At 48.5% G+C, this 9,958-nt stretch overlaps 1 protein-coding gene across 3 annotated transcripts in view; it reads left to right on the forward strand.

Annotated features, from left to right (window-relative positions):
• The window catches only part of LOC144158171 (putative protein kinase C delta type homolog), a 493,518-nt gene that overhangs the window by 305,527 nt on the left and 178,033 nt on the right, over window positions 1-9,958 (forward strand). The gene's annotated exons all lie outside the window — the stretch shown is intronic.

Here is a 9,958-nt window from a genome sequence, read left to right on the forward strand (position 1 = left end):
GGTTTTCTTATCGTCTACTACTTCATTGGGCTCGTTCCTACGTGAATCGTCATCGCTCGTTTCTTTTCGCATATCTCAGGTGGCACCACCGATCCAAGATAAGCTTGCCCGTCCATAATGGCCACCATCTCGCCATAGTCGAAAATCGGTATTATGTATTTGCAGAGTAAACACGTATCTACTGTTGTTGTTTGTTCCCAGTGCCAAAAAAATAGACCACAGAATGCGACCTCCGTGTGAAGTTTGAGCGCGAATGGAGCAGCGATACGCTCAGGAAAATGTTTTGAGTGTTCCACTTTTCGATGTAACACCCTGTATGTCCTGGCGCTGAGTCTATGCTGCTGAGGGCATCGCCAAATTTCTAGTGTTGCGGACAGATGAGGAAAGGGAATCGAGGAAAGGAAGATGGTTGTTGAAAAGTTTCCAGATTCGAAAAGGGAATACCATGATCATTCTAAGGCTTGGAGCTTGTATTTGGGTTTGCTCTTGTGAGAGCGTGAAGTACAATAATGTCATTTTTATAAGTTGACGCGAAATTTAAACGAAATATCAGATGGGGAAGATATTCAAGTAGGATGTTTTCTCTCAATAACTGATTAATATGTGAAACCTTGGATGACAAATGACACATCAGACTGACGCCTTGATGAGACCAAACTGTGAGTATACAACCCTTATCCGCATCGACCGCTTCTTACGGGCCGCGAGCAGTTGACGGAAACTCACGAGCGTACGCGGTGAGTGTCAGGCGACTGTCGTAGCATCCTCCTTTTTTGGTTGGAAGAGCACGTTTGCTTAGCGCTCACGTGCCTGCCTTGCGCATGAAGCTCGGGAATATTATTTTTTCACTAATATTTGTGCACACCAAAAAAAAACGAGAACAACTTTTACAGTTTTCCCGAATGATAAAACAGGTGCAAATGAAAAAAACTGAAGTCCCATTTCGGCACTCTCAGCAACGTACTCACGACTAAGCTTGCTTTCTTCAAAGCGTTGCAGGCAGACTCAACTTGTAGGACATAAATCAGAGGTGCCAGGCGTAGATTTAACTTCAAATTATCGTGCAAAAGTTATTGCATGTGAAAATCCAGAAGGTCCCACAAATATATTGCGGTAGAGGTCATTGAAGGTAACTTTAGAGTGCTCCGGACATTAATTTAATAGTAAGAGCCTGAATGTCCAACGAGACGAGATATCCACCGATACGGAAGGTCTAATCAAGCCTGAATGTCCAACGAGACGAAGGGTCCAACGAGACAAAAGGTCCACCGAGATGAAAGGTCCAATCAAGCCTGAATATCCAACGAGACAGAGTATCCACTGTTGGACCTTTCGCCTCGTTGGATATTTCGTCTCGTTGGACCTTAAGTCCCTTAATCGTCGTGCGACTATCCGCGGTCGCTGATACAGACGCTACAGGATCACCTTGAGCCGCTGCGGCTTTCAACACGTCAGTCTATCGCGACGAAGGGCCCGGGAAGAGCGTAACCTCGTTTGCTGCATCGAGTAAGCACAGCCTCAGCGCGTGCATCAGCTTGGATGTACCAGGTCAGCCTACATCAGCCCTTTGTGTCCCTCGTGCAGTGTGCCTGGTGACATTGATTATGGACTGTTCCGAACACAACCAGGAGAGGACGAAGGTTTTTCGCGATCTCGTTTACCCTGCTGATATACGCATGCTAAGGATGAGGTTTTCGGAGTGTAATGAGAGGGAGTGAATAGCTGAACGAAGCACAGTTTCTGAAGTTAGAAGGCCCACCCTATTTTATTTGGTGGGGGGGGGGGGGGGGGGGGTTGGGGGGCGTAGTGTAACGTTCTTTCATAAAACCACCCCGGGTTTCCTGATTCTTCTCTTATGGTTTGTTCAACGGGAGAAAGAGAGGGATAATACTGTGGTCTCTTTTGGAGACACCGCGCCACCGTTTGGCTCCCCGGTTTAAATCGCGACCGACTTTATAAAGATAGAAGCCTGCCCACGCGCGGCGATACCGCATGCCGAGTTTTTTATTGCTTGTTTGGTTTTTTTAGTTCTTTGCAAAGCCACTGCAACGGCTCGCGCTGCACTTAATACCCATTTATCCGCTGTTTACTCGATTACTCGGCCTGCCATCGTTACTTTTAGGTTCGGAGTACCTTAGGACCGCACAATGTCTGTCCGCATCCGTGCGCATAGCATTTACAAAGGCAAAAAATCACACAGGCACCGGCAGAATTCGTACCTGTGTGTGGTAGACCAGACAGAGTTCGTGTCAGTCGTCTTACCCATTGGGCTAGGACCGTGAGTTAGAACCCGAGAGTCAAACGGCTTACTTCCTCGCCTGTAACCATGGGACCTCCCAATGTCCGTCCGCGTCCATCCATGCGCACACCACCATCAAGGGAACATCAAGCGGAATTCGATTTGAGCCGTGAGTTGCAGTTTCATTTAGGGAATAATCAAGGCGCAACTCACGGCTCAAATCAAATGATGGTCGGGACGGAAATCGGATGTCACTCGGGGCGCAACTTGGATGTCATTCCGAGTCCCCGTACTCCGCACCCTCGCCAGCATTCACGGAGTGGAGACGCTGCCATTTTTTTTGTTTTCTCTCGTCCCGTTGGGATCAGTTTTTGCCGATACACGCTAAGGGGAGTGCACACCCTCTGTGGGATCGGCAGTATTCTGAAGAGTTTTTTTTAACGCATAATTGTTACTTTGCTAGGCTGGTGAAAATACTCACCCGGCCGGCGTCCACCGAACACGCATCCTAAGATTTAACCGTGAATTCTTGTTGCTGGCTTGTATTGCAGGTAGTGATCGGTACTATCGGCATTTATTGGTACGACCGCAACATTTTATGCCAACAGTCGTATGCCTCAGTGCGAGGGAAGCGAAGCTGGCGAGTTTGGGGATTAAACGTTACCCCACTTGACGGAGCGTGCCTTTCGTACGCGGCAATTTCTGGCATGGTGGTGATTTAAATGTTTCCTCCATCCTTCCTCTGACTTCCATGAAAACCGTAATCATTAAACAAAAACTTGTTGAGCGAGTTGGTTTATGTTTATTATTGGAAAGAATAAACGGGGCGCCTGTATCTGGCGTGTGTTTCTACTTCGTCTTTGTCTGCTTAGCGCCCCTTTTATTCTTTCGGAATCATTTGTTGAATAACTTTTTCGTTGTCTCTACGCTTAAAGAGAATTCGATAATGTGATAATTCTCAAATATTTTTTCATCTGTTAATCTTCTTGAATGTCATTTTTGCATCTGGATTAGCAGACTACGCATCCTTTCTACAATTTCTTTTGTTGTAAACGCCGCAATTATTTCCCCTTGTTTTCACACCACTGCACCGTTGTTAAGGGTGCGGTAACCAACAGGGAGCCTCCCTGCCAGCCCTGTTTCTTGTTTCATTCGGTGCCCGTGTCTCCACAGCCTTACCTTACCCTAGCACGTGCTCCTAAGATACTGGAGACTAAAGTCAACAAACGGCGTTCTCGGCGTCTCTTTCTCAGCGACACTGCATAGCCGTGATGCACGCGCGTGACGGCGTCGTGCCAAGACAAGCACGTTTGATGTTCCCGGGCGCCGAAAGATAAGTGGGCACGCCGGACGAGTTGTGCCGATTGGACAATTCGGTGCCGAACAGGCTTCGAGGAGTCTGACTTCAAGCCTCGCGGTGGGAGCCGTTTCAGACAACACCGGTCGCGCAGCTATTCTGGTGACTTCTACGAAGCACGGTGGAAGTCAGACGCTGAACACTACTTACTCAGAGTTGTCTGTATCTCGGTTTACGTGAGAACGCCTGATGCCATACCGGGGGGGTACTTAGACCCATAAACTTTTCCTTCCTGCATTTCGGCCTAGTCTTACCAGGAATTGCACAGGCGGTCGAGGGTTCCTCATGCTGCCAGATGCCGCTTTTTTTGTCGGCCTTCTTTATTTTCGTTGGCGTGGAAACAATGGCTCAGCTTGCACTAGTGGTGCCGGGCTGAAGAAACTTCAGAGCTGGCGGCCGCTCTCCCTTCGTCGGAGACGCGGCTGCTGTACCTCACATTTCTTTCAAACTTGCCTCTGAAAGTTCTCCATAAGTGGCAGGCCCGGATCGTTTCGTCCGCAGGCTTTCACATCCCGCCCAAAGTGGACCGTGCTAGCACGCGCCAGAACCCACGGCCAAGTCCAAAGCCGACTCTCGCGCAACGAACCCAAAGGAAATGCTGTGTGCCCGGAATGCGATGATAGCTCAATGCAAAAAGAAAAAAAAACAGGGTATACGCTGCGTGTATCTGACGCTCAGGATGGGAGGCTATGAGCCGTACGAATCTCTTTAGTTCCGGTAAAAAGGGAGGTCTGGCATTTCTGCACCTATTTTTTCGACAGTGTTTCTCCAGGTGTACTTTACTGATAGACCTGGCAGACCTTTTTCTAAGAGCAGTTGTGCAGACGAGGTTTGTGATTTATTTGCCACACAGGGTTGTGTCGTCCAGTGCACTGAAACCAAGAACCCCGAGAAGTCACTTGAAAAATGTCGTTATGGCCTTTCAGCTCCTGAAGGCCAGGCTTTCGTATGAATACCTTGCTCTAGTACATACAAAAAAACTGTACAGGGATGTGATTGATGTGGCATTACCAGTACCTGTCTATGGCTCATTGTTCTGTCCAGGTTCGGGAAAACACGTTTTAAGAAGAGTCAAACAAATGACTACGAAATCAACAGTCAAAACCTTCTTCTTTCAGTTATATACCGGAACGCTACACGTCAGTCTATGGCTGTGGGAGCAAGGAATATTTGTAGCGGGGTCTATTGATTGCCGACATTGTGGTAGACACATCTTCTTGGAATGTTTTGACGCAGTGTTCCACTGGACATTTTGTAGCGGACACTAAAGATAAAAACGGCTGTTCTCTCCATACGGAATACGTTTCCTTCCAACACGTCATGATGGAGGCATGCAACTTGACATTTTTATGGCCTTGAGCCAGCACACTCTCTGGAAGCCTCGTATGGCCGTGCGGCATGCAGACCCTGATGCACGACCGGTAAGTTAATACTTTATTGAAACCATGTAATATTGCACATTTAATCAAAATTCAAGACGACCAACCTGACTGGGCTAACATCATGGAAGAATTAGCTAACCTGAAACGTTTTTAACACGCACCATCCGCAGTAATGGGTGTGCTTTCAACACAAATGGGTTTTATTCCTGGATACACCAATATTTTACTGACGTCATAACCGTCACGGAAATGACGCCAGTACAATGAGGCAATCCGCCTGTAAATGGTGCACCCCTGCACACAGGGTCTTCTTGCGGGGAGGCAAACGTTAGTTCTAAAGAGTACTTTAAAATTAGGTTTGTTCGTTTTGGGGTTTTATTTTTTAACACGAAAGTTTTTTATGCCGGGATACACTAAGATTTCATTGACGTCATATCCTCCACGGAAATGACGCCAGTAACCTTTGTCGAAGCGACCCGCCAGCAGGATGGCACGCGCCAAGCACACCCACAAGACAGCCACCGACCCACAAATCATGCTCATCTGCACATTCGCTGCACAGGTCCGGGGTTCGATTCCCGGGACCTCCTCAACCACAGTTTTTCTTCGGCGTCGTCGGCCGTGAGCCCTTGGGGCTCCAGCAGCGCCGTTAAACATCTGGATCTTTCCGCCACAAACGAGGCCGCCTTAACCTGCTTCCAAATTCAAGCCTCGCTCGCCCCGCAACCTACAACGCCACAGCTGGCGCAACGGAGGCTCCACGGAACCTCGACGCGACCCGCCCGAGGCGGCCGCTTTTCTGGTGGAGGCGAAAAGCAAAAACGCCCGTGTGTACGAGATTTCGGCGCACGTTAAAGATCCCCAGGTGGTCAAAATTAATCCGGAGCCCTCCGCTACGGCTTGCCTCATCGCCCGTGATGCGTCGGCGCGTTAAACCCAACAATCAATCAGTCAAATTCAAGTCGTTACGCAACGCGTTGCCGCAAGGGGATGTCGTGTCGTTTCCACTTGAGGTGCTTCTCATGGAAAGGGCTGTGCCAACAAAAATGTTAACGAAATTGTGCTGCCCTGAGACTACATTTTGTGTGCGTCCTAGGCAGTGTTTCTGACTCTTTGTCATAGTTCTTAAACTTTGTAAACAAAAAATTAATTCTCGTTGTTCTGTACCTACACTTTATTCTGACAGTCTAGTTATTTCATCATAGAAACCTCACAGGCCACCTGGCAGGGCATTGGTTGAAGGGGGCATTCAGAAAGGTGCAAACAGATGAAGTATAACTTTTAAACAGGGGAAGTGCCAACTGAAACATTGACGTTAACTATATATTTCGAGTGAGAGATATCAGTGATTAGGCCAGCGTAACGCGGCCACAAATAAACGACCGTCTCTAGAGGGCGATTAGATGTATTCACTTCTTTGTTCTAATGGTTACTCTTTACGTTTCGCGGCACTTGAATCCCCGGGGCGAGGAAAAGCGCTTTGGTGTATCTATAGCAGTTTGGAGCGATCAGTTAGGAGAACCTTGGCTGCAAAGCCGCAACTCTTCCCGCAGCCAAACGACAGGCGGCCATCCTTCGAGCGCTATCACAGTCGACGGGCACCGGCGACAGCCCGGGGGCCACCGCCGACGACAAGGAGTGCGGTTCACGAGAACAACACGCTCGCTTCCCTCCGCACTCGTGATGCCGGAGAGGAAGAGGCGATCTTATTTTGGGGAGCGCCAAACGAACCCGCTTTGATCTCGGCCCACGGCGCGAGACCTGCGAGGTGTCAGCGCTTGGTGGGGGCCGCCGACGGCAGTGTGCGAAGGCCCCAACCTTGCCCCACATGTGTGCCACGGGGTGGGGGGAGTGTTAGTGATGCCGATAATTGCCTCTACGCGCGGCTCACGCGGCGTCCTCGGGCGACACCTTTTCAGAGAACGGAGCCGTTTCCCGAACAGACCCTTGCCTCTGAGAACTCCGTCGCTGTCACGACAGCTGTCACGCGTCTGTCGTAACGGGGGTGCTTGTGTCTTGGCACGAAGAGGAAGTCCTTCCACGCGCCATGAAACATTCAAATTTGAAGGAAAAGAAGAGAGATTGAGAGAGAGAGAGAGGCAACCAGGAACAAAATGGCTGCGCCCATTTGCCAACGAATACTACTTGGTGCCGACCGACCAATGAAAATCCTGGCCGCGCTTAACAATGAGGGAAAAGAGTGCCGATACTCTCAAAGACTTTATTTAGTCACGCTAGTGTGCTCGCCTTTGCTCGTTGTGAACGCCAACGCCGATTTCGCACACAGCGCTGCCGCATAGAGCAAATTTCCAGCGACAGAACGGCGAACTTCCGGCAGAGGCTGCCGGGCGGCGCGTGACAGAAAACACGCAGTGAGTCAGCAATCCAGCTCTACTAGGTAAACGTAGGCAAGTATTATTTCCTTCGGGTCAAGTGAACTAGAATATGGGGCGTATAGGCAGTCGAACTGCTCACGCCGCGCCACGGCAGCTGCAGCTACTGGACGATGTTCGTCTGCGAAATTCGCTGCATGTGGGCCGCGCTTAAAGGAGCCATGAAGACAAAATACAAGTTGGGTTTATAAAAAAGACTGCTTAGTCCCAATAACAATGACACCAATATCATCGCAATCTTCGCACAAATAACGGAGATATTAAAGAAAACGTGTGAAGCAGTCACGACCCCCTCGCCAATTTCCCGCAACTTTTCTATGACGTTACAGAAAATTGTTTGGGCGATTGGCGGCCGCCTAACTGACCTGTCGCGACGAAACATGACTGGACGTCTGTAATGGGGCCTCTAGTTGCATTTCACCGCATCACTTGAATGTTAACGTGCAGTTAACGCACTGAAAATTATGTTTTATTGTTGGCCCGTTAGACGTCATTCTCGCTCATAACACGTCACGGTGGCGCAAAATTTGAAAGTTTTTAAATACTTCCCAGTCGAAAATGTCAACAGGAATACGACAGAAACCCAACAAGAATTCCTGTCGTACGACACAAATTCTGTAGTTACGACAGAATTCCTGTCGTTACGACAAAGCTTTCTGTTGTTACGACACACATTTCTGTCGTAACGACAGAGTCAATCTTCTCAACGACAAACATTCCTGTAGTCACAACAGAACTACCTGTCGTCACGACAGCCATCATGCTGTCGTGACATAGCCAGCTGTCGTGACGTCTGTCGTTACTACAAGACTACGACAAAAATGCTGTAGTAGCAAAGCTGGCTGTCGTGACGACAGAATCTTGTAGTAACTACAGATGCATAAATGCTGTCGTGACGTCTGTAGTTGCAACAGGACCACGACAAAAATGCTGTAGTAGCAAAGCCGGCTGTCGTGACGACAGATTCTTGTCGTCACTACAGATGCGGCTGCCGTGGCAAAATATGTCGCGATACATGAATCTGTCTACACAACAGCCAACAGTCGAACAAGATAATTCTGTCGTGAGGACAGCTTTGCAACTGCAGTTGCAAAGCTGTTATGTGGTTATTTCTTGCGATGAAAGAGAATATTTTTACCACTTTCCTGCTCACAGAATGAACGACGAAATGAAACTTCCAATTTTAAAACCGGGGACGCGGAAGCAGAATTCAGTTTACTATTTTGCTCGCTGTAACACGACGACTAACAAAATAAAACACACAATATCGCCCTAAACCCGACACCGCAACTCACAGCCAATAAAAAAATAAAAAGGTGCGAACGCCCAAGAAGTTTCTTTCCATAAAAACCAAATTGTACGTGAGAAAAAAGGCTGAAACCAAACTCCACACCTACCCACATCGTGGCAGCAGGCGAACAGGTGAAGCACCAATGACAAAACTAAAAGAGAATCAATAAAGCAGCCACAACAAAGTCCTAACCACATGGACGCGAAATCACGCGTCGCGCGATCGTCGGCGTCGTTCGGCGTCAACGCGCGGGCCCTCAGGAGAGGGCGAGCAACCGCATGAGACCGGCGAAGTCGCGCGCCAGTAGCTGCGTCAGCGGGCGTTGCTGGACGTCAATTGCCATCCTGTTGAAGTCGTTTATGAGCAGTTATTATCGATTATTGAACTGCAATTATCAAGACTTTAGCTTTAGCAAAAAAGAAAATCACTTGGCATATTTATTCATTGCTATATAAGTATGTTGGCAATGTATCTCGAGTCATCATGGTCAAATCTGAACAAATAAGATAGGATGATAAACGAAGACTCACCTCGCAAAACTGCTTTAGTTGCTTCTTGATTTAACCTGCATGTTATGTACCTAATGCAGGTGCATGAATTCAAAGTGTAAGCAAAACAAATTTCAGCGCTGCCTTGGTACTGAGGTTACCGTCGAACGTCATTTGTAGGTTAAAAGGCAAGGTACTCTGGCACCCTGACTGTACCCTGTAAAGAAACAAAACTGATCAAACCCTCGCCGAAAAAAAAAAAAAAAAGGGCTTTTTGAGGATTCGAACCACGGACTTCAAAACGAAAGTCCGACACCCAACCCCTCGACCACACAAGTAGACAGGGAGGCACAGAGAATTCGGTGTACCAAACGAGGCTGCCCACAAATAGTGTCGGATGTGTTTTGTTTTGGTCGTGTTTGAGAGACTTGAGCAGTGGTAACGCTTGTTTCTTGCGCACCGATCTTGGAGCCGAGGACGATAATGCTAGTGCTACGAGCGATGTAACCACAGGTCCCTCATTTGAGTCAAGAAAAGCTATAGCACATCCCCGGTCAGCGCAAGCCACGGGAGCTACGAATGGAAGAGAATGCGCCGCTAGAATTCTGGCGTTGATAACGCTTGCTCGTCACGCACCGATCTTGCAGACAAGCCACATTATGCTTATACTGGATGCGATGTAGCCAGAGCTCCCTTATTTAAATCGCAGATCCCCGATCTCCGTGTTGAAAGCCGAACAAGCCACAAATGGATAAGCGCTTGCGAACAGAAATAGCTGGCAATTTGTCTCAAGGCAACCGATTACCGC

This window comes from Haemaphysalis longicornis, unplaced genomic scaffold, assembly GCF_048455015.1.
Source record: "Haemaphysalis longicornis isolate Haplotype H1 unplaced genomic scaffold, Haemaphysalis longicornis Haplotype H1 scaffold_10, whole genome shotgun sequence".
Taxonomy (NCBI): Eukaryota; Metazoa; Arthropoda; class Arachnida; order Ixodida; family Ixodidae; genus Haemaphysalis; species Haemaphysalis longicornis.